A 24689-nucleotide genomic window follows, 5' to 3' on the forward strand; every position below is an offset into this window, starting at 1 on the left:
GAAAGAATGACGAAGACGTTGAGACGTACGACGATCCTTGATGGTAATCAAGAAGACTCTTCAAAGTCGGAAGACTTGAAAGTATGTAATTCCCCGCAGAGTCCGATCGGGGACGAGTACATGAAGAAAGGACGGAGAGACGACGAGACGTCCGACGACCCTTGAAATTAATCAAGAAGACTCTTCAAAGTCGGAAAATTGAAATTTCTGTATAACTCCCAGGAGTACGTTTCTAGGGGAGCGCGAAGCGATTGGGAATACAAGATGATGGAGCAGAAAAGGTCCAGACGAGTCTGGGAGTTCTCAAAAGTGGAAAGCTGATACGAGATTGGGGGGTGGATACCGTGGTTTGACGAGTCGATGGGTGTTCTGTGCCAACTTTTCTCATTTCCCAGCTAAGTCCCCAAGCAGAGCTATAAGGACCAAACTCCCCAGCAGATCTAAGGTATGTGGACTTCTCCAGCCGAGTCAGGATGGTTATCACGGCAGGTAAATGGTGTTGCCTCAACAGCCAGGCCCGAAGGTTGTTATTTCCCCGAGTGGAGCGGGTTTCAATGAAATATATCTCCAGCAGTGTTCATCCTACCATGGGATTGGACGAGTTTCCGTAGCAGACGGATATTTGCATCCCCAGCTGAGTTGATTCTACCTATGGATTGCATGGGTTGTCCCCAGCGGAGTAGCATTCGCTTCCCTAGCAGGGTCAGGATGGTTATCCCCAGCAGGTGTCAAATTGATGCTTCCCCAGTCGACAGTCCTGGAGGTTGCTGTTTCCCCGGCAGAGCTATCTGTGAGCACTTCCCCAGTGAAGTCGTCAGGTATCTGTGAGGGTTTCCCGAAGCAGAGTCGGGATTTATATCCCCAGCAAGTCAAAGATTGTTGTATCCCCACAGAGCGTTGGTGGTGCTTATCCCCAGCAGTTTCCCGAGCGGAATGGGTGCAAAGGAGGTTCTTCCCCAGCAAGGGTGGCCTTTTCCCAACAGCAGTGCTATTCCCCAGCAGGGTGGAGTTGGAGTAATGTCGAGTTCCTCAGCAGAGTGTCTCGAGCTCTTCAGAAGAGTCCCTGAGAGGGATACTTTTTATGCATTCATCATGAAAAATAGCATAGCATATTGCATAGAAAAATAAATAATCGCGTAGCATTTCCATAAGTATGGAGCATTACGCAGAAAAAATCAATCATGCATCATATTGCATGCATAGGCTAGTCTCAAGCCGTGGTTACCGTTTGAGAGGTGGTTTTACCAGAAGTAGAGGTGTTACTCCGAGGAGTTTGGCCTCATGATTTGATCAAAGGTATTTCCCCAGTAGTGCGATACTGGAGGAGTTTTTCCTTCGGGCAGAGATGGAAAGGTTACGCGATCAGCGCGATTCGAGCCGTGGTTACAGCTTGAAGTTTGGGTTCACCAATTGGTGAAGATGTTACTCCGAGGAGTTTAGCATCACAACGTCAGATCAGCAATGTTCCCCAGTAGTGCGATATTGGAGGAAATGTTTCCGTCGGACAGAGATGGAAATAAAATCAGAGGACGTTACGCGATCAGCGCGATTCAAGTCGTGGTTACCGCTTGAGGATTGGTTTTATCAGACAGTGAAGGTGTTATTCTGTGGAGTTTAGCATCATGGTTTTAATCAAGGATATTCCCCAGTAGTACGATACTGGAGGGTAAGTTTCCGTCGGATAGAGATGGAAATAATATTAGAAGACGTTACGCGATCAGCGCGATTCCGGGGTTCAAGAAAAACAAGAAAGAAGATAATCCCCAGCTAAACGCGAAGTGTTTGTCTGCCAGGGTTGAATAGAGAGCAGTCGGCTCAGGGCTTGTCATCCTCAGCATGGGTCGTTGTGGCATTCCGGCCAGTTTCCGATTTCCAGATCGAAGAGGTTCTCCACAATCAGGACGAAGAACTTGTGGCACTCCGGCCAGTTTCCGATTTCCAGATCGAAGAGGTTCTCCACAATCAGGACGAAGAACTTGTGGCAACCCGGCCAGTTTCCGATTTCCAGATCGAAGAGGTTCTCCACAATCAGGACGAAGAACTTGTGGCACTCCGGCCAGTTTCCGGTTTCCAGATCGAAGAGGTTCTCCACAATCAGGACGAAGAACTTGTGGCAACCCGGCCAGTTTCCGATTTCCAGATCGAAGAAGTTCTCAACAGTCAGGACGAAGAACTTGTGGCACTCCGGCCAGTTTCCGATTTCCAGATCGAAGAGGTTCTCAACAGTCAGGACGAAGAACTTGTGGCATTCCGACCAGTTTCCGATTTCCAGATCGAAGAGGTTCTCAACAGTCAGGACGAAGAACTTGTGGCATTCCGGCCAGTTTCCGATTTCTAGATCGAAGAGGTTCTCAACAGTCAGGACGAAGAACTTGTGGCACTCCGGCCAGTTTCCGATTTCCAGATCGAAGAGGTTCTCAACAGTCAGGACGAAGAACTTGCGGCAATCCGGCCAGTTTCCGATTTCCAGATCGAAGAGGTTCTCAACAGTCAGGACGAAGAACTTGTGGCAATCCGGCCAGTTCCGATTTCCAGATCGAAGAAGCTCACGATGATTAGATCGATGCAGCTTGCGGCAATCCGGCCAGTTTCCCGGTATCCAGACCGAAGTGGTATCCAGACCGAAGTGGTATCCAGACCGAAGTGGTATCCAGACCGAAGTGGTATCCAGACTGAAGAGGTGTTCAGACCGAAGTGGTGTTCCGGCCAAGAAAATGAAAAAAAGATCAGAAAATTTCGGGGTTCAAGAAAAGCATAAAAAAGAATAATAATCCCGAGCGGATGAGTGGTGTTCCGACCATGGTTATCCCTGTGTTGCCATTTATTTTGGTATCCAGGTCGACGACGCTGTTTTGGGGTTCAAGCCGACTTTTTCCGTTCTGGACGGATTTTCCTTCAAGATTATTCTTCGCCGACTCTGACAGGCGTTGTTAATTATTTTTCCCATCAGAGTGCAAATTGTTCGTCTGTTCTTGGTATTCAATCACTCTTCATCCTGATCATCTGAAAGCCGAGGCTATTCATATCGACAGGTTCACAGTGGATTGAATAGGGGCAGCTGTAACACCTCAAAATTTGCCCTCTTCTCTTGGGACTAGCATGACATATTTGCATATCATTTTTAGGTCATTAGGCATTGCATATTGCATATCATGTGGTCACATTGTGCAAGCCATTCTCCCAAGTCTTGATTCAGAAGATGAGGAAGTCAAAGTGCAAGCTAGGGTTTTATTGACTGATCATTAGCCATCTGAGGATTGGACTATGAATTAGGGTTTTTGATTCTCAAGGAGATTGGTCTTCATCTTGTTTGCAATGATACATCATCATCATCATGGTTTGTCATCATCAAGTGTTGGAGCATATTCCTTGAGATTAGGGTTTTGACCACTAGTCAACCCTAATCAATTGTATTGGGCCAATCAGGGCATGGCTAGGAGATGGGGTCTACAATGGATATAGGGATCATTTCATGGTTTTATTGAGCTTATTGAGGCTAGGGTTTCATCTTTGAGCCATGTCATCAGAGGATTGGAGCTCAGTTGGATAAATGCATTGCCAAATTCATCTATCAGTTAAAAAAGTCAACTGTGGTCAACTGTGCTTGATTTAATGGATTTGGAGGTGGGAGAGGGCAAGAGATACTTCATTCATGTTGGAACAAGTGTTATTTGACATTGCAAAGCTCAAGAATGGAGAAAATCAAGTCAGAACAAAAATTGCCAAAAATAGAAAGTGACTTGTAATAGAAGTTTCCAAAAATGGAAAGTTTTTGACCTCAAGACCACGTGTCCAAGGAAGCTTCAAATGAAAATTTGTTCAACATGAAAGTTGTAGATCTTGTTCTCACCTTTCCAAAAAGTCCAAGAACTTGAAATTCCCATGTATGGTTGGCAAGTTATGGTCCAGTCAATTTCAAAAATGACCCATAATCAGAGGGGCATAACTTCCACATGGAGCATCCAAATTGAGTGATCTTTTTATGCACAAACTCCATTTTACATGTACTTTCATGGTGCATAATTGGATTTCTTCAAAAATGGTCAATGCAAAAAGTCAAATTTCAACTGTACAGTTAAAAGTCCAGGGGCAAAATTGTCCAACTTGAGAAATAATGAGAATTTTGGAATGGGGATTTTTGCAACACTTCACAAATGACATTTGAAAATTGTTGGAATGCTCATAACATGCCAAGGCCTTGTGGTTTGAGAATTGACTTTTGAAATGAACTTGAAAAAATGAACAATTAGCCATCACATAGTGAAATTCCAAAATACACATCCAATCAACATGAGACAAGTTGCAACAGCTCACACATGTCATTTTGAGAGTGTGTGAGCTGTCAATGAGCTGTCAATGAGCTGGCATGTGAAGTTACCATTTTGCCCTTAGTTTGGAAAATGACATTTTGCTAAACATTGCATTATGTTAATTAAGATGATTAAGGAGCTTGATTAATGGGAGGTATTTAAGCTTAATCATAACAAACTCTAACAGAATACACAATTCCCAAAATCAAAACCTCTTTTCCCTCCAAATTCATCAATTTCTCTCAAGAACACATCACACAAAATTCCATCAATCTCTCTCAATTCGTGATCATTTGACAAGATTCTTTTTGGTTTGATCTTCTTTCCTCTCATACTTCATCTGTTTTGGAAGATTGGATTGAAAGGAGCATCAATTCGTGACTGTTCATTTTGGATGCATCAATGGCATTTGGAGTTTTCATGCACTAGGAGCGATTGCAACTGAACCTGAGCATTCCAGACACCTCACACATCATCCTTCTCCATCTGTTTGGGATCAAATCGCGCGAAGAACATCAATTTCAACACTGCCATTTCCAGGTGCTCGAATTTCGAATGTCATGATTTTATGAATGATTATATGCGTTTTGTAGAGTGTGTGATGTAGAGCATCGTGATATAATTGGTTTGTAGAATAGTGGACTGTAGCTCGAGTTAGGTTGATTCAAAGTTATGTTGCCAAACCCTAATTCCTTCGATCCGTGAGATTTAGAGACAATTAGGAGAAATCATGATGATATTTGGACTCTACGTGATGAGACTGTTCCAACGAGTATTCGTTTGTTGATTTTCATGGAGTTTTGAAGTTTGAATGTTCTTGAGTGCATCTGGGCAAACGCGTGAGGAAGAGAGAGATTTTCTGGAAAATAGTGATGTTTGATCCATTTTTTCGTTTGAATTTTCAAATAACCTGTTTACCGCGCCTGGCTTAGAGTATTTACAAAACTGCCACTGGTTTAATTTAATTAATTATAATAATTCAAATAATTATTAAAAAATCACATAAATCTTAGAAAAATCATAAAAAATTATTGGAAAGTCAAAAAAAATATGAGGATTTTTTCTATGGTTCCCATTTTCTCTCTAGAATTTTATGGACATAATTTTAGAAATTGTGCTTGGTGAAAAATTGGTTTGACCTAGGGTTGTTTGACTTGTATGCAATTTTGACACATTTTGCCATTTCCATTGTGAAATTCTCCTGAATTAAAAGAAATTCCTGAAATTTTTTGTGGTGATTGTAGACATGTTAATGGTGATTTACATGTAAATTTTGTGAATTTTGGATACCTGATGATTGAGTTATGAATTTTTGAATCTAGGTGTGACAATTTGTGTCACACCTAGCTAGGTCAACTTTCTGGATTTATTTTCATGACCTAGAGATGTTGGATTGGATTGAAATTTTGCATGTATGATCATGGATGTGTTGAGATGCTATGTGAACTTTTCTGGATTTTTATGTGGCATTTTCAATTTGATTGATATTTTTCATCTCTGTTGGTCAATTATGCAAGTTCATGTGACACATGTTTGTAAATTTAATGTGAAATGCTCATATGGTTTTGGATAAACATGAAATTTGGTATGCTGGTTGTAGACACATTGTAGGACATCCCTGTTTTGGTCCCATTCATTTCTTAATTGTTTTCATTGACTTATGATTTTTTGAAGTGAATGCATGTGCTGATGTTATGGTTTGGCTCATATATTTGTGTCTGTTTTTCTTGATTTTCATTGACATAGTTCCTTTTGTCCAATTGAGCTAAAAATTGACATGCTATACCTCGAATATGTCCTGTTTAGGTGTAAATTATTTGAGGATTTTTGGAATTGTTTTGATATGGATTTGGTGGAAGTCATTCTGTTTGGATGTTTGGTGTTATGTTTGACCTAGTTTGGATTGTTTTGGTCATGAAATGAATATGGTAAATGATATAAGCATGGGACCAATTGCATTTGCTTTTGTTTGGCATTAATTTGATTTTGGTTAAAGATTGTTTGCTGTTTAGATTTTTTTCTCATTTTTGGACCCTAGGCTTGGCCTAGTGGTCTTGTCTCTCACATTTGCTTGATTTTTCAGGATGAAAAGCACCATGATTAAGGAGATTGAACCAAGTGGATTAAATTGACATTGTTTGATGTTGAGAACTAACATGAGTTTGTTTTGCAGGTTGCGAAGCTTGAGCTTGTGCTCATAGCTTGCCTTGTTGTGTGTTATCTGTATAGTCTGACTGGTTAACATTTGCTGTTTATGATTGTCTGTCTGAGCACTGATGATACTTGATTGTTTTCAGGTACATTTAGTCGCTTCTAGTTCTTTTAAGAACTTGCTTGCTAGCTGTTGCTTGGTTGTGTAAACCATTTGAGGTAGGTCCTCTTGACTTCATGTAGTCTGGGAGACCCGACCTGTTACTTGGCCGGGCAAATGTCTGAAGTCCTCCTTAAGAGGCAATGATTGTGGTTGTTTACTTTTTGTGCCCAAGCAGGTAAAGACCTCTATGAGGCAATTGGTGGAAGCTAGGGATATGCAATCTATCCCCCACTATTCCGTGTGTCGTCCCTCTGCTCACACTGCTGTGTGTTGATGCATTGGGGCACGAACCCAAGATCTGTGCTGTTGCACAATCGAGTCAGAGTCTTTGAGCGTAGAAGGGTCCCTCCATTCTGGACCCACGCTCCTTTGTCTGAAGCTCTCCCTGGTTAGGGATAAGAGCTGTGAAGTCTAATCTTCACTTCACCTTTTTCATCTGCTTCACCTTAGCCTCGTAATGGCAAGGTTAAGAGCGAATAATACCCATGTACAGATGACTTGCTTCGGCAGTCAAACCCATTGTTTGAGCCCTCTTGATTGGCTATAGTGCGTGCTATGTGAATATTTGTTTGACATGTTTAATTGAAATGCTTGTTTTCTTGTATGCTTGCTTCTTTCCTGGATAGGATTAGATTGCAGTTGTGCAAGTAGGTAGAAACCTGAACGTAGGGTAACGATGCATGACAACACTAGGCTCGAGTCCAGCTCCCTGGTAGTGTGTCTTCCCTCGGTTTCTGGCTAGTTTTTCTTTCCCTTGAGGGGGAACTACATCGCCCTGATCCTTGTTCCAGACGAGGTATGTAGGCAGGAGGTCGTGCGAGACCTCTCCGGGCACTTTTTTTTCTTTTTGTGTGTGTTTACTTGTCATCTGATTGCGTGTTTTGGTTCGGATGCCGACGTAAGTCCATTGATTGGCAGTCGGGCTCCACGTTTGCCGTTTTGGGCGTGTTTTGGTTCGGATGCCGACGTAAGTCCATTGATTGGCAGTCGGGCTCCACGTTTGCCGTTTTGTGCGTGTTTTGGTTCGGATGCTGACGTAATTCCATCGAGTGGTTGTCAGGCTCCATGTTTGCCATCTGTTTGTGTGTTTTGTGTTGTTTGGCGTGCGTAAGCCGAACTACAGTGGCTCTGATTCTTGTTCCAGACAAGATATGTAGGCATAGGATGCGACGTCCTATCGAGCTCCCTTCTCCTAACCCCACCTGCGGTCCCTGTGTGTGTGTGTGATGTTTTAGCAACCTATTCTTTATTTTAGAACGTGGATCCCGTCGAGTACGACGGACGTGAGGGGTGCTAATACCTTCCCCTTGCGTAACCGACTCCCTTACCCTTTCTCTTTGGTCGCAAGACCATTTCCTTTCCAGGTTTCTCTGAGCGTTTCCTTTCCCTATCTTGGGATAAATAACGCGCAGTGGCGGCTCTGTGTTGTGTTTTTATTTGAGTCTCGCCGGTTGTTTTTTTCGCAGGATGCGACACTTAGGTCTGACTTGAGGGGTCTGGTTAGGATAACCATGCAACCTGTAACAAAAGGGTTTTATGTGACGAAATCTACCATAGTAGTGGCATCTCCATCTTTGAAATTTCTTCTTTTTATGGTTAATCCTCCTGTTTCCATGATGTTGTGACATTGGTTGTGACTTCTGCTTGATTTTCTGAACTTCAGCCTTTGATCTGTTGAATTGAGATGAGGATTCCTTAACAAAGCCTAAACCAGACATGGTTCCTGATTTCTGTCCCACCTTTAGAATTTCTTCCAAAGTGTCAGTTCCTTTATTCAACATTCTGATGGATTTTGTCATTTGATCTATCTTAGAGGTCAGCAAGGTTATTTCACCATTTAGACCTTATATGACTGTCAGATGCTTCTTCTTCTCAGCTTCCAGCTCCTTGATGAGTTTCTTCTTCTTTTCTCCTTGTATACACACTTCTGCACTTTTGACACATAACTCTTTATATGAAGCAGCAAGTTCATCAAATGTAAGTTCATCTCCACTTGAGTCATCAGCAGAGGCACAGACACTAGTTAGTGCAGTGACATGTTTTGCAGATTCTCCTTCTGATTCACTCTCAGAGTCTCCCTCCGACCAGGTGACAGATAGTCCTTTCTTTTGCATCTTGAGAAAGGTAGGACATTCAGCTCTAATGTGTCAAAAACCTTCACATCCATGACACTGGATTCCCTTGCCTTGGTTGGACTTTTCTTCAGATTTTGATCTTCTACTGATGTCAGATGAAGTGTTCTTGACATTTGGTCTACCTTTTTGATCAACCTTCTTTATGAACTTGTTGAACTGTCTTCCAAGCATGGCTATAGCTTCTGATATGCTTTCATCACCTCCAATATTTCTTTCTTCTGAATCCTCTTCAGTATTTGATACAAAAGCTATGCTTTTGTTTTTCTTTTCAACATTCTCACACAAGCCCATTTCAAAAGTTTGGAGAGACCCAATAAGCTCATCAACCTTCATATTGTAGATATCTTGAGCCTCTTCTATAGCAGTAACCTTCATGACAAATCTCTTGGGCAATGATCTGAGAATCTTTCTTACAAGTTTTTCTTCAGACATTTTCTCTCCTAAGCCTCCAGAAGTGTTGGCAATTTCAAGAATATTCATGTGGAAGTCATGAATAGTCTCATCCTCTTTCATCCTCAAATTTTCGAACTTAGTAGTCAGCATATGGAGTTTTGACATCCTTACCTTGGAGGTCCCTTCATGAGTTGTTTTGAGAGTATCCCAAACTTCTTTAGCCAGTTCACAGTGATGCACCAGTCTGAAAATGTTCTTATTTATCCCATTGAACAGTGCATTCAAAGCCTTAGAGTTTCCAAGGGCTGATGCCTCTTGCTCTTTTTCCCACTCTTCTTCAGGAATTTGCATAATGACTCCATCTTTACCTGTCTTCGTTGGATGTTCCCATCCTTTGTTGATAACTCTCCAGACCTTTCTATCTAGAGATCTCAAGAAGGCTATCATACGAGGTTTCCAGTCATCATAGTTAGAACCATCCAGCATGGGTGGTCTATTTGAGAATCTTACATCCTTGTCCATGGTACTAGAAAGTAACGTCCCTAGACCTCACCCAGAAATTAACAGGCAGGGTGCCTGCTCTGATACCAATTGAAATTCTAATAACAGACTATTGATGTCACACTGGATGTTATGACATCCAATTCTGCGCAAACAGGTAATGTAGGCAGAAAGTAAATGTAAAAGGCAGTAAAAGACACAGAGAATTGTTTACCCAGTTCGGTGACAAACACACCTACGTCTGGGGGCTACCAAGCCAGGGAGGAAATCCACTATAAGAGGTATTAATTCAGGACTTAAACCACCAGTTTAATCCTATCACTTAAGACCTACCCAATGCAATTTCAATCTAAACTAAGACCTGAGTTCCTACTCACTCCCCCTCAATCACATCAGTGATTACAACCTTTAATAATTTTAAAGTCAGTGGTGAAGATATACTTCAAACAACTCTTGATTGTGCTTAAAAGCTTTAATCAAGAAACACAGCACTCACGCTTAAAATCTTAGAGTGACACAACAATTACAACTCAATAACCATCCTAGTCCAATGCAATCATCTAGGTGATAATTGCTTGGCTCACAAGTAAAACCTAATACAAGACACAATACAAGTACAACTAGGATATATATTGATATATTTAAATCCTCACGCTTCAAACCCCTGAGTTGCTGAAAGTAGGATTGCCATCCTTTTATAATGCAGCACTTGGGCCTTGTACTTGAATTTCCTAAAATTAAGGTCAATCAAGTTAACCTAATTTCCACACATTATGGTGCTAACTAATAGGCTATATGCTAGGTCTCTTAATTTTAGCACAGCTGTTAGTTTCCTGGATTTTAGCACAGCTGTTAGATTCCTGAAAAACAGCCTGAGCTAATTACTGAAACATAACAGAAAAACTAACTAGCCTATACTTTAGCATCTGCTGTCAGGGATGAATGTCATAACATTCAGTTTGACATCCAGAAAATAGGCTAAATGCTAGGTCTCTTAATTTTAGCACAACTGTTAGTTTCCTGAAAATCAGCCTGAGATAAATACTGAAATATAACAGAAAAACTAACTGGCCTATACTTTAGCATCTGCTATCAGGGATGAATGTCATAACATTCAGTTTGACATCCAGTAAATCCTGTATTAGCTAATCCTACAGCATACTACTTAATCATGTCATGACATCAGTCAAGACATCTAAGTACAGTAAGTGTTTTAAAATAAAATGCAGCCAATCAAAAACATCTACACTTCGTACCTATTATGCAACCTCCCTATTGGAACCAACCCTTCGAGATTATATGTGATGCTAGTGATTTCGCTGTAGGTGCTGTCTTAGGACAACGAAAGGATAAAAGATTACATGTGATCTACAATGCCAGCAGAACCTTAGATGCAACCTAACTAAATTATGCAACAACAAAGAAGGAACTCCTAGATGTGGTATTTGTAATAAACAAATTTTGATCCTACTTAATTGGAGATAAAATCATCATATACACAAATCATACTGCCATACGATATTTATTGAGCAAAAAAGATGCAAAACCTAGATTGCTTTGCTGGATCCTTTTATTACAAGAATTTAATTTAGAGATCCACGATAAGAAAGGGACTGAGAACGTGGTAGCCGACCATCTCTCCAGGTTAGAATATCTAAAATCGGACCATATCCCTATAAATAATGACTTTGCATATGATAGGCTGATAGCATCAGTCGATAATTGGATAAGTCACGATGAAGCCCTAAATAAGGTAGCGCTAAAAATTGAATATGCCCGTGTAGTGACCAGTGTACCTTGGCACGCTGAATTCGTAAATTTCCTCGCGGCTAATATATTACCTCAGGGATTGACAAACCAACAAAGGTAAAAGTTCTCCCACGACGTGAAACATTTCTATTGGGATGAACCTCTTCCCTTCAAGAGAGGAGCAGACGACATTTTTCGTCGTTGTGTTCCTGAAGAGAAGGCACTAAATATCATAACTCATTGCCACTCTGCCCCTTATGGAGGGCATGCCAGCACATCCAAAACTTGCGCTAAAATCGTCAAAGTATGCCTTTATTGGCCAACTTTATGGCGTGATGTGCATACCTTCATAATTAAATGCGGTCAGTGCCAACACACTAGAAACATAACAAGGCGCGATGAGATGCCTCTAAAGAACATTCGGGAAGTAGAAATTGTTGACGTATGGGGTATCAATTTTATGGGTCCATTCCCCTCATCCATGGAAAACAAGTACATACTCGTTACTGTTGATTACGTATCAAAATGGATATAGGCTATCGCCTCACCTGCCAATGACGCACGAGTAGTAATTAGGATGTTTAAGAATTACATAATCCCTAGGTTTTGAACACATCGCCTAGTTATAAGCGACGGTGGATCTCATTTTGTTTCAAGAACTTTTTAAAAACTCTTGAACAAATATGGCGTGAGACATAGGGTAACTACACCATATCATCCAGAAACTAATGGACAAGTAGAAGTATCGAATCAAGAAATAAAACAAATTCTAGAAAAAACTGTCTCACTTTCCAGGAAAGATTGGTCCTCTAGACTTTAAGATGCATTATGGGCTTATAGGACTGCCTATAAAACCCCTATAGGAACAATACCCTTCAATTCAGTATATGGGAAGTCGTGTCATTTACCCTTCAAACTACAACATAAAGCCTGTTGGGCCATTAAGACCCTAAACATGGACTATCTAGAAGCTGGAAACAAATGACTGTTAGATATCCAGGAATTAGAAGAACTCTGATGCGATGCCTATGAAAATGTTGTAATCTACAAAGAGTAAACCAAAGCATGGCATGACAAGCGTATCATAAGGAAGGAATTTCGGTTAGGCGACATAGTACTTTTATTCAACTCTAGATTATGCCTATTTCCTGGTAAACTACATTCAAGATGGACCGGACCATTCGAGGTCACGAGAGTCATGCCCTCTGGTGCAGTTGCGATTAAGAGCCAATCAACTGACTCGTTCATGGTCAATGGACCAAGACTGAAACACTACACCAACAGTGATATGCCTACATATTATTCTAGCCATGACTTAATCGAACCACTATTTGCAACATAAGCAGCCTGATTACACAACTGTCGAGCTACTGACACTAAACAAAGCGCTGAGTGGGAGGCAACCCACAATTTCATTCTCATTTATTTTAGTTTTTGCAGTTTTTTTCCTTTGTTTGAATAACAATGATTTATTTTTCTCCTACTAACAAGACTAACTTTTAGTTGATTACGTTACAGGCTTAACTCAGACTAATTTTTCACACTGATCATTTAGAGATGGAAGGTACTGATAACATGCAAGTTATTTTCAGAAATGAGGCTCAAAGAAGACGCTATGAAGTCTTGGCTACACGAACCATGTTGCTAACCCGATACCCTGACTTCTCTAGCCTAATAGCTTTAGGCTTCTACGACAGTGTGAAGTATATGTTCAACCAGCTTAGTTGGGACCACTTATCTTTTCATAAGAACCCAACCTACAAAAACCTGACATTGGAATTCCTGAGCTCCTAACGATACAACCCTAATGTAGGAATATACCGTGTCAAGGGCTTTGATACCTTCCAACTCTTTAGAAAGGAATACTGACAGACACATAATGAGTTGGCCATACTTTTAGCCTTCTAGTATGATCCCCACGCCTGTACCGAAGTCCCAACAGGTTATGATATGCAATGGGAACTCGACTTCTTCTGGGGTAGCATTACTGAAGATTACTCGCTTGATTATGACAAAACGAATCCACCTCTAATCCATAACCTTGCCATCAGGTATTTCCAGATGGTTGCAGCCCATACATTATTTGGTAATGCTGAAAATATTTGACCTGTCAGTAAAGAGGAGGTCTTTCTCATATTCAGTATTTTTCAATTCTGGTCCGTACACTAAACTACCTTCCTGATGGCAAATTTCGCCAAAATAACCACCCAAGTTGTCGAGAACATTTATGTCGGCGGTATGGTCACCCATACCGCCATAGCTTTAGGCCTCTGCAACCAAGTTACGCACCTCAAACCTTTTTGCGATTATAACTTGATTAACTTTGAATATTGCCTAAATAGAGGATTAGTGAGGCAAGAAGGATCCAATACCTACAAGATTCTAGTACTTCAAGAACTAGTACACGAATTCACCATCCTAAACCCAGACAGGACGAACATGCATAATCGGGACAACTACCGATACCTTTTAGGAAATCAAGCGGAGTACCAATCATCTGATACTAACGAAGCCCCCCCATCACCTCTGGCTGAACCCATCAATCATGACCTACTTACTGTTGAACTTACTGCCATTGAAACTGATATTTCAACTCTCAGTAACATTCTACATAACTTCGTGGATTCTATGAAGGAACATATGGACCATATTTTTCAAGAATTCTATTCCATTCGCAAATCTTTGGGCATTGAGGATAATGCTTAGTTCTTGTATGGGGATGAACTTATTTCACAGCCGATATAAAGCTTTAAATTTACTTTACTTTTATTCTACAACTATTTCACTCATGCACTTTTGGGCTTTTGCTTATTTTTCTAATCTTTAATGCATATCTTGATTATTATATTTCTCATGTTTTCTTTTCCCTGCTTTCTAGATAAATTTATTATTTTAGTTATTACACGTGTTGTGCAGTCGACTCTTTATGCATGGCTTTTTGCCAGTTATTAATTTTTCCATTTCATGAGCCATACAATTTTTTTCTATTTAAGAAAACAAGTGTTATTTGAAATTTCATGGCTATTAGACCAGTTACAAATAGGTTATAAAGACTTGGGAAAACCCCCAAAAGATTAGTATCGTCTTAACACCGTAAGTCTCTTAATCATGGAGATCAATTTGGATACTTGTTGTGCCACGACCTTTAAATATCGCCCCTAAATAAATCTTTGAGTAGTTTACCCTAGCAGTCAACACCATATGAATCACCATCGAGTAAGCGGACCAATGCAAATAGGTGAATGATCCCACGGTAAAAAAGAAAGAAAAGAGAAGCAAAAATTTGGAAAAGTAAGAAAAAGAAAGAAAGGAATCTGCCTTCTAAGTTAGGTGGCCCTCACCTGGTCATTTAGCCTAACAGCTGTGAAACCATTAAGAATATTGCATATTCGTCAATTTTTTTGACATAATATGGATCATGGTCACTAACAGGTTCGACTGCCGTATGTGAACAAATAACAGGCTTAATGTGATTGCGCATGAATGAAAAAGGACGAACCATAGGACGAGTAAGTTAGGCATGAGCATAACGATGTAATGCGAATTGGTTTGTATATAGAGGAGATTTACGACCACAAAACACTGAATGTGTCACTACGATACCCTTGGTTTACGAGTTCGTACCTATCAATATGACCTTGAGTAATTAGAGTCTTTAGCCTTGAATAGTTATAAAGGCACCAATGTTTTTCTCTTCATAAGTGTTTGCTTGAGGGTAAATAAAGGTTCAAGTATGAGGGAGTTTGATAACACCAAATTACACCGTTATTTTGACTCGTTTTGTACATCTTTTGCCATCGTTTTAGCTTTATTCCCAATGTTATGTGAGTACTTTGTCTATATTTCAGATATTTAACCATATCAGGACCATATGCGAATAAAGGAAACAATCCAGATGCAAAACAATAAAAAAATGGAAATTGCACACAAGGCGACTTACATGGTGTTCGCCATATTAGAAATGTCGTGTCCCACTCACCAACAGGTGGATTGACCCACTCTTCCACACGTTAGGAAGATGGTGTTCGCCACGTTGACATGGCATTCGCCATCCTTTGCGAAAGGCAAACAGTTAGAAAATGGACTCACCTGGTCTTCCACTCTTCCCATGTTCCCCTATTTTTCCTTCCACAAAATGAGAAAGCTTCACATGCTATTTTAGGTTTATGGAACATTATAAATAGGCTTCAAACTTCATTTTCCAAACCATCCAAGCTTAGCACAAAAATCACCGATGAAAGTTATAACTCATCACATCGAGAGGTTATAACACCAGAGAATATTGAGTTTGTACGAAGTTTGGAGCATTTTACATTCCCGCATTTGAATCTTGTCGCCATTTACATTCGTTTACCAGTCTTTAACAAATTTACTTTGTATCAGATTCAAGCCTCCGTTTGGAGCAAGTTTTTATCGCATTTCGCATTTTATTTCCTCTTATTTATTTACTCGCTCTTTATTTATCTTGTCTCGCACTACTTTTATTACAAGTCTTATTTACCACATCGTATTGCTTTAAACTATTTCTTCGCAATATCCATTTCTAAGCTTCAAACTTATACTATCATGTGTGTCATAAGCATGTCCAACTAATTCATTAATGCTGGGATGTGAGGACCGTCACTTGATGGTACTCTAACTGTTTTTTCTTTAGGATTTCGATTGTGGGTTGTTTTGATTTTAATACAATCTTTCTGAACTTAATTTAATCGGTTACTGCAAAAGTAGAGTCGTGAAAATGTCGGGTAAGATCGAAAACCGTCTGACATTAAAGAATAAGATTGGTTTGTTTTTGATTAATGAATACCGCGAAAGCACTTTTTTAATTAACTAGGAAACTCTAATATTTCTAGAAGGATGTTTTAAAACTATTTGCGGACGCGTTTGTAGGTTTAGGATCCGGTTGTCAGAGTGAAAGCCTGGAACCCTTTTTAGTTAAACTTTCCAATAAAAATTACTTTTCAACCGAATAAAGAGTGTGATTTCTTAAAATAAGATTTACTACTTTAACGAGTTCTACAAGAGTGGTATAGGTTTGATGATGCATCAAAGAAGGTATGCAGGCGAAACACTCAAGAGATTTGAGATGCAAGATTGCAACCCAACTTTGACTCTAGCTGAGCCCAGATTATAACTGTCGAAAGATTCAGATGAAGATGATGTCGACCCAACCCAATATAGAAGACTTATTGGGTCACTTCGATACCTTTGTCATACAAGACTTGACTTAACATACAGTGTAGGTATGGTAAGTAGGTTCATGCAGAAGCCAAAGGTATCACATCTAGCAGCGACGAAGAGGATACTAAGGTATCTGAAAGGAACTCTCGACTATGGCATTTTGTTTCCTGCAGCTGATGAAGGAAAAGAATGCAAATTAGTGGGATACACCGACTCAAGTTGGTGTAGTGATGCTGAGGATCGAAAATCCACAATTGGCTATGTGTTTATGCTAGGTAGTGCACAAGTTGCTTAGAGTTCGAGAAAGGAGCCAGGAATGGCATTATCTTCGTGCAAAGCAGAATACATAACTGCTTCTCTTTGTGCATGTCAAACAGCATGGATGGTGAATCTGGTCGAAGAGATAACAACAAAGAGTCATTGAGCAATTACCATGAAGATCGACAATATTCAACTATCAATCTGGAAAAGAATCTGATAGCACATGGTCGAAGCAAACACATCGAGATGAGGTTCCATTATCTTCGAGAGCAGGTAGCAGATGGGAAGATGAATGTGGAACACTGTAGAACTGAGAATTAGATTTCAGACATCATGACGAATGAAGTGTACGTCGAAGTCTTCAGAAGACTAAGAGCTATGATGAATGTAGATAACTTAGACACAATGAATTAGGTGGTGTGTTGAATTGTAATTCCTTGTGTCGAATCAGGTTGCTCAACAGAATAAGGATGTGCCGAACCACCTAGTGTGTTGAGTTGTGTTAGTATGTCGAAGTGTCGAAGCATGTTATTTCACACAGGATTTCGACTTAGGCCTATTTTAGTAGTGTTAGCTATTTTGGGCTTTTATAGTTTTGGGCTTTGGCCTGAGGTTCAAGTTAACCTAAATTTATAAATAGAGGGAGTAACCCTTATTTTTGTAATGAGGTGAATAAAATATTCATAACATTGTAATTCACAGTATTTTACAGTTGCAAAGTGAATAAGAAGTTTTTCACAGTTTGTGGGAGAGAGAAACTCTGCAAAATTTTATTACTCTTCTCCTTCATCGTTCTTTACTTTCTTTCTCCATTGTTTTTCTCTTTTCATTGCTATTGTGTGGGTAAGAACAATCTTGTTCATCAAGATTGATTGAAATTCTCCATAGGTTTTGGGGGTTTTCCAACATTCTAATCCATCGCCTTTTATTAAAACTCCTTGAGTCCTCACCTCACTATCAAATGATTAATGTTATTCATTCGAGATAAAGTATGATTAAAAACCATATAATAATTGATCAAAGTTTTTGTTTTTTTTAATAAAAAATTAATGTACTAATAATAATGACGAAAAATTAAAATACATATAATAGTAAATCATTATAATAATAAATGCATAAAAGTGAAATATAAAGAAATAGAAAATAAAAATAGATGATGAGAAAAAAATAGAAAAAGAGAAAAGGAAGTCTAAAAGGCAAAACAAGAACAAGTCTTCGGTATGATTCGAATCTGAGACGTCACACTACCAATTGAGTCATCTCATTCTTCCGAAATAAAAAACTCTTAAAAATTATAAAACTCAGGCAAAATATGGGGTGTGATAGTTTCCCTATTTAAATGTCTTCAATTGGATAATATGAGGTATGTTAGTCCTCATACGAACATAGTTAAGGATAGTTAAATAAAGAAGACCCCAAAATTTTGGTCCCACGATGTTGGGAATGAGAATGGATGATGTTTGACAAACTACTTTGAGAATAAAAGACTCACTAGGGATCGAACAAAGATAAATGACAACCACTGAGGATAAACAAATGTGATAACATCTCGATCTGAGGATCAACTCAGAGAGGAATGAACACGACAACGTCTCCATTCAAAAATCAACTCGGTGAGGAATAAACAGAGCATCTCGATTCAGGATTCACACCGAAGAGGAATATACTGATCATCTTGATTTGGGGTTCACACTGAAGAGGGATAAAAATAGAACATCTCGATTCGGGATTCACACCGAAGAGGAATAGACTGATCATCTTGATCCGGGGTTCACACTGAATAGGGATACAAATAGAACATCTCGATTCAAGATTCACACGAAGAAGAAAATGCAGAGCATATCGATTCGGAGGTCACACCGAAGAGGGATAAAAAAAGTAGCATCTCGATTCGGGATTCCACACCGAAGAAGGATAAAAAAGAGAGCATCTCGATTCCAAATTATCAATCAATGGTGAACAATATTTGATCTTAACCACCATTCAATTGTTTGGATAGTAAAAAATTATCCAGATTTGGATTTCAAATCTAAAAGAGAGGTGTCATATGTGACCCTAAATTGAAAAGGAGGACTCACGGCGTTGAAGTAAACAAATGCGAGATGCTAAAATTGAGATATTATGAGGTGCTTTTGTTAACAACATATGTGACATGTTTATACAAGTTTTAAATCATTATAGACCATGCAAAAGTGTCGCTTCAATTACAAGCATAAAAAAATAGTGATATAATCACAACCGTACAAAAATATCACTATCAAATTTTTAAAGATGAAAAAAATATCTGTTATACCAAATTTTTGAAATTTGTAATAAATCATTAGTATACACCAAATATTTTAAATAATCCGATAAAAATACATACAAGATTTTTAATAAAACTACCATTTTTTTCAGGGTAAATTTTTTGTAAAAGCTGTAAATTTTGATACGTAAATAATGAAAAAGATGGTTTTGACATTTGAAATATATGTCGAGTTAAGAGCAGGTGTGGGAGCTCCAAGTAGATTTTTCCCACTAAAAAAGAGTGCGTTGCCATTAAACTTTATTAGTAATCAAATATTTAGCTCCAATATTTTTCATAGACGCGCACAACAAACCCTATAGTTGAAGTACAAAAAACAAGAAAGATTTATATAATGAAACAAATGGGTGCATTAAAATATGAAGACGTGGGTGAGAAAGTTGTTAAAATATGGTTTAAATAGTCTCACATGTTGGATGGTTGAGATGCGCCATCATAAGATGCAAATTTGTGAATAATAAACTATTCATCATAATCATAAATCGTATTATTGCATCTTATCCTATACTTGTCTTACACTAAAGCATGTTTATTATGAAACTGACACCCTTCACAAATACAAATATACTATAGTTAATTTTTATCATAGCAATTTATAAAATTACAATAAGTAGGAATAATATTTAACTCTAAATTAAGCATTTGACATATAGTCATTTGAATAAATAATTTAAAACACTATATATGCACGTGTGGAAGAAGAGGAAAGTCAAAAGAAAAACAAAATAGGAAAGGTGGCATTCTTAGACTAAAGAAACTTTCACAACAAAAACACGTACATTCAAAAAGAAATATGATAAAGCAAAGGACACTTTTATTTTAATTTGTTTTTCATTGTTGTTGTCACTTTCTATTGTTCTGTTTAGAATGGCGAAACAAAAATATGCTGAAAATGCATGAACCTCAAGAAAATATAATAGACTAAGAAAAAAATGAGGGTCACCTAATGGACAAGGGTGTATGGTAGGAGATTCCTTACCGACAGTGCTGCTCAATGCTTGTTCGTTTCAAGGGCTAAAAAGGACTTTTCGTTACGGAGATTGGTTACAATAGACGGGTTTTGAATGACCCGACCCATAGAGTGCATAACCATAGGAGATTCCTTACCGACTAATGTCTTTTGTAAAGCACACATACAATGCATCACTTCTTCAATTTATTTATTTATTTTTTTATTTGTTATATCTTTTTCATTCGTAAATATCTAGGATCAACGATGCATTTTTAAGGATATCCAGAATCTTTTAACCAAAGATCATTTATTTATTTTTTAATTCTATCTAAATGTTATGGATATTTTTTCTTCCATGATGATTTTATTTTTTAACTTATTATTTTTAATTTTGCTTTCTTTGAATGTACTTTGGGAACACAATTTGATTTTCATTTCAAATTTTAAAAGTTATCTTAAGACAAAATTGTTTTATGACACTGTGATAAAACGTCAAATTAATTAAAAATTAAAAAAAAAATATAAATATCGGATTAGGATAGGCTAACCTAATTTAGATTATTTAAAAATATTTTAAATCTATTAATTAATTTTATATGTATATAGTCATGATGATTGGATTAAAAAAAATATTAATATTGCTAAAAATAATATTATATTGCTAAGTTTTAATAAATTATTATAACATAAATTTTACAATATAAACTTTCATAAAAATATATAGATTAAATCACATAAAATGACGTGCTATATTTTACCATAAAATATATTAATAAATGAGTTTGTTGTAGAATAAACTTTTAAAAATTTAATTATGAAGAATAAATATTCTTTAATTTATATAAAAAATAAAATAAAATTGAAAGGGTTATTTTGGACGGATAGACAAAGAATTATGAGATTAAAGATAGTGCATTGACGGTATAAAATAGTTTTACACTGTCATCCAATAGAAATTCATTAATTTGTCATGTCATCAACATACCTTTAAAATTAAAACGTGATGTGACGGGATATAAGTCGTTAATTGGTTGACAATATAAAATTATTTTACATTGTCAGTGTATATTCTTTTTCTTAAAAAATTATTACATTTTTGGACCCATAATGAATTTTAATTTATTATATATAAAAAAGCATTTAAATAGTAACATATTTGATTTGGGCATCTATTTACATAATTCAACTGGCAAGGCTCGAACACGACCACTGTTTAAAAAACCAATACATAGTCGTTTGCACATTCATATAACTAATGTAGAGAGGGCAACTATGTGTTTGTAGTATTGTTCGTGATGTCTAGGGTGTTTTGGCAATGTTTAGGGTTAGTTCACGTAGGGAGGTGAGAAGCCCAGAGTAAGATTTTCTAGGTCAAAATTAGAGGTCCATTTCCCTACTCTAGGAATGAAATGTATATAGAAGGCGTGTTGGGTATGGACAGGATGAGCAGAAGAAGTGGTTTCCATGTATTTTCTGTCAATGGCGGGAACATGGGAAGACCCGACTTTTCCTCAAATAGTGGGGGAGCGATTTTTCCATTTGACTCATTCCTACAGTCGATTGGTGATTAGACACATCATCAACAACATAGGTGAGCGAATGTGTCCTTTAGACGAGACTTTAAGTTTAGTCCCTCGGGCAAGACTCATAAAGGCAAGTCATTCGGGCCCTTACTTTGTACCATTTGTATTGTTGTCCAATTAAAGGAGTTATGTATTAGTGTACTTTAGGACCTTTATTAATGAAAATATTCAGATCATATGACAATTTTCCTTATTTAATTTGGATTACTTTCTTCATAAATTCAATTAGTTTCGAGGCATATTCCCTTGTGCTGTCCTGGCCGAGTAGATTTCCCTCATGGGGTAAGTCCCTCAAGCCTTGCCTAGGAAATTTACGTATAATTTAGAAAGAATTCCAATAGTGAGTTTCTAGATGAAGTCGGGGACGGAGCTAGTGTATTGAAAGGGTGGACCCATGCCCCCACCACAATGATCACTTATTCCATATTTAATATTATAAGTAATATATTAACATGTTAAATATATTAAAAATTAGAAAGAAAATTTATTATGGCCCCTACATAATAAATAATATTGAATAATTTAGTTCTCACACACACCTATTATTCTACTACATTTTAAATATTCAATTGTTTGCTTTCCTTTTTAAAAGAATGATTATTCTATATAATAAATAATATAAATGCTTTAAATAAAATTAAAAAAAAAAATTAACTTTTCTTTTTCTATTCCTATTAATTCTCTTTGACTCTTTGCAAGGACAAATAAATCATTTTCTCGATTCCTCTTTCTCTTACTTCTCTTTCTCTTACTGCAAAGTGCGTCTCTCTTATCAATTTCTTCTCTATAGTTGATCTTTTAAAAGATACATTTTTTAATTTTAATTATTATGAATTTACAATTTATTTTTATTATTATAATAAGAGTACAAATATATTATTACCTTATTGAGCTTGAGCTTTGGTTAACGGTAGAAAATTTACTTTTAGAGTTTTGTAGTGTTTGTTTTGTGTTTGTATCAATTTTATAGTATTGGTATGAACTTTCTAAGTATGATCTTAATTGTGATTTTTTGTTTTGTTTTTAGTAATAAGCAATGAAAAAATATTTCAAAATAAAATAAAAAGAAACATGTAGTGTATCCATTGATATATTTGCTTTTAAAGTTATCTCTGATATTACTGGGACAACTACAATAGCTAAAAGAGTTTTCTCTACTATGAATATTATCAAGAATCGAATGTGAAATCCCATGGGTGATGAATCGTTAAATGATTGCTTAGTTACTTACATTGAGATATATTTTTTTATGTTGAAAATTAAAAAATCATTCAATATTTTCATAACATGAAAAACCATCGAGAACAATTATAATGTTGATTTATATTTTTGAAAAATAAAATGTTATATTTATATTGACCCCACTACTCAAATTTTCTGGCTTCGTCTCTGGATGAAGTGCGATGGTATTTCAGTAAAGATCTATTTTGATGAAGTAAGTAGATTTTCCCTTTTGACTTATTCCTATGATCAATTGGTGAATGGACATATCATCAACCATGTATGGTGAGTGAATGAGTCACCTTAGACAAACCAAGCACAATTGGGTGGCCTATTGGGCAACTTTTTTCCATTTTAGGAGGTATCTTGGCTCAATTCGGACGATCTCTTCGTTCTTAGGATCCAGTAAATTATCCCATTACATAGTACCTCAAGTACGAGGTCCTGTAAAAGGACGAAGTGATTTTATTCAAATGCTCTATGTTTTCCAATGTCCATGTCAAAAATTTATTTGAATAGACTTTTAGTCCCAATGCACACAATTACCCTTTTTAAGTCGAGACTTATGTGAGGGAAATTTCTCGTTAGATGTATTTTGTATGATGTTAAAACTATGAGACTTTAGAGTTTATGTATATTGAACGGTATCCTCTGAGTCTTAATGTGCATCTTTGTATTAGGAAGCATAAAAATATTCTAGAAATGGTTTAGAAAAGGTTGCATGCATTAAAAATGGGTTTTTATGTGAAAACAGGTCTATGTGCCGACACATACATGCTATGTGCCAACACATGTAGATCATTTTTAAAGCCTGTAGACCTATGTACCAGCACATACGGGTTATGCACCAACACATACGAGTTATGTGCCAACACATGTAGGTCATTTTTAAAGCCTGTAGTCTATGCATCGACACATACGAGTTATGTGCCAGCACATACGAGTTATGCACCATCACATACGAGTTATGTGTCAGCACATGTAGGTCATTTTTAAAGCCTGTAGCTTCTGTTTGATGTTCCGTATGTATGAGTCGGCACATACATTAAATGTGTCGATGCATGACTTGCATAGGTTGACACATGCATTAAAAGTCTTGATAATTTTGCATTTTTTAAAAACCTTTTGCATTCCTTTTGCTTCATTCTTGCACACATATATATACTTCATACATGCATCATTTCTTTGAGTGGTTTTGAGTAAACCATAAACCAAACTAGGAATATCAAAGTGTTCTCTTTATCTTCAACCTATGTTCTATGCATACATACAAACAAACTACACATAATAATTTTTTTATTTGGGTACCATCTAGAATCAGTGTTGATAACTTCCAATTTAGGTTGTTGAATTGTAAGTTGGGTTAAGATCTTTGGGGGTTTCAAATTAGAAAACCAAATGGGGATTTTCCTTTAAAATCAATTGGGGATTTGAAGGTTTTGGATAATATTACATAAGTTGGATTCGATCGAGTGAAATCTTTGAAGAACAGGGATTTCTTGTAAAGGAGTAACGTGAGACGGCGAATCATCTTGGTAAATCTTGGGTTACAACAATTCATAATTTGGATTCGATCGAGTGGAAGCTTTGAAGAACGAGAGTTTCTTGCAAAGGAGTAGCGTGAGACGGTGGATCAAATTGGTATTGTTGAGTGACTTGATCAAGCTCATATCAAGGGAAGAGAAAGTGTTAGAATCAACATCAAACATAGGGTTTATAGGGTTGCATTTCTATATTTCTATTGTAAACGACTTTTTCAAAGTAAGGTTAATTTTCACTATCTC

The sequence above is a fragment of the Lathyrus oleraceus genome, chromosome 1 (assembly GCF_024323335.1).
Source record: "Lathyrus oleraceus cultivar Zhongwan6 chromosome 1, CAAS_Psat_ZW6_1.0, whole genome shotgun sequence".
Classification (NCBI taxonomy): domain Eukaryota; kingdom Viridiplantae; phylum Streptophyta; class Magnoliopsida; order Fabales; family Fabaceae; genus Lathyrus; species Lathyrus oleraceus.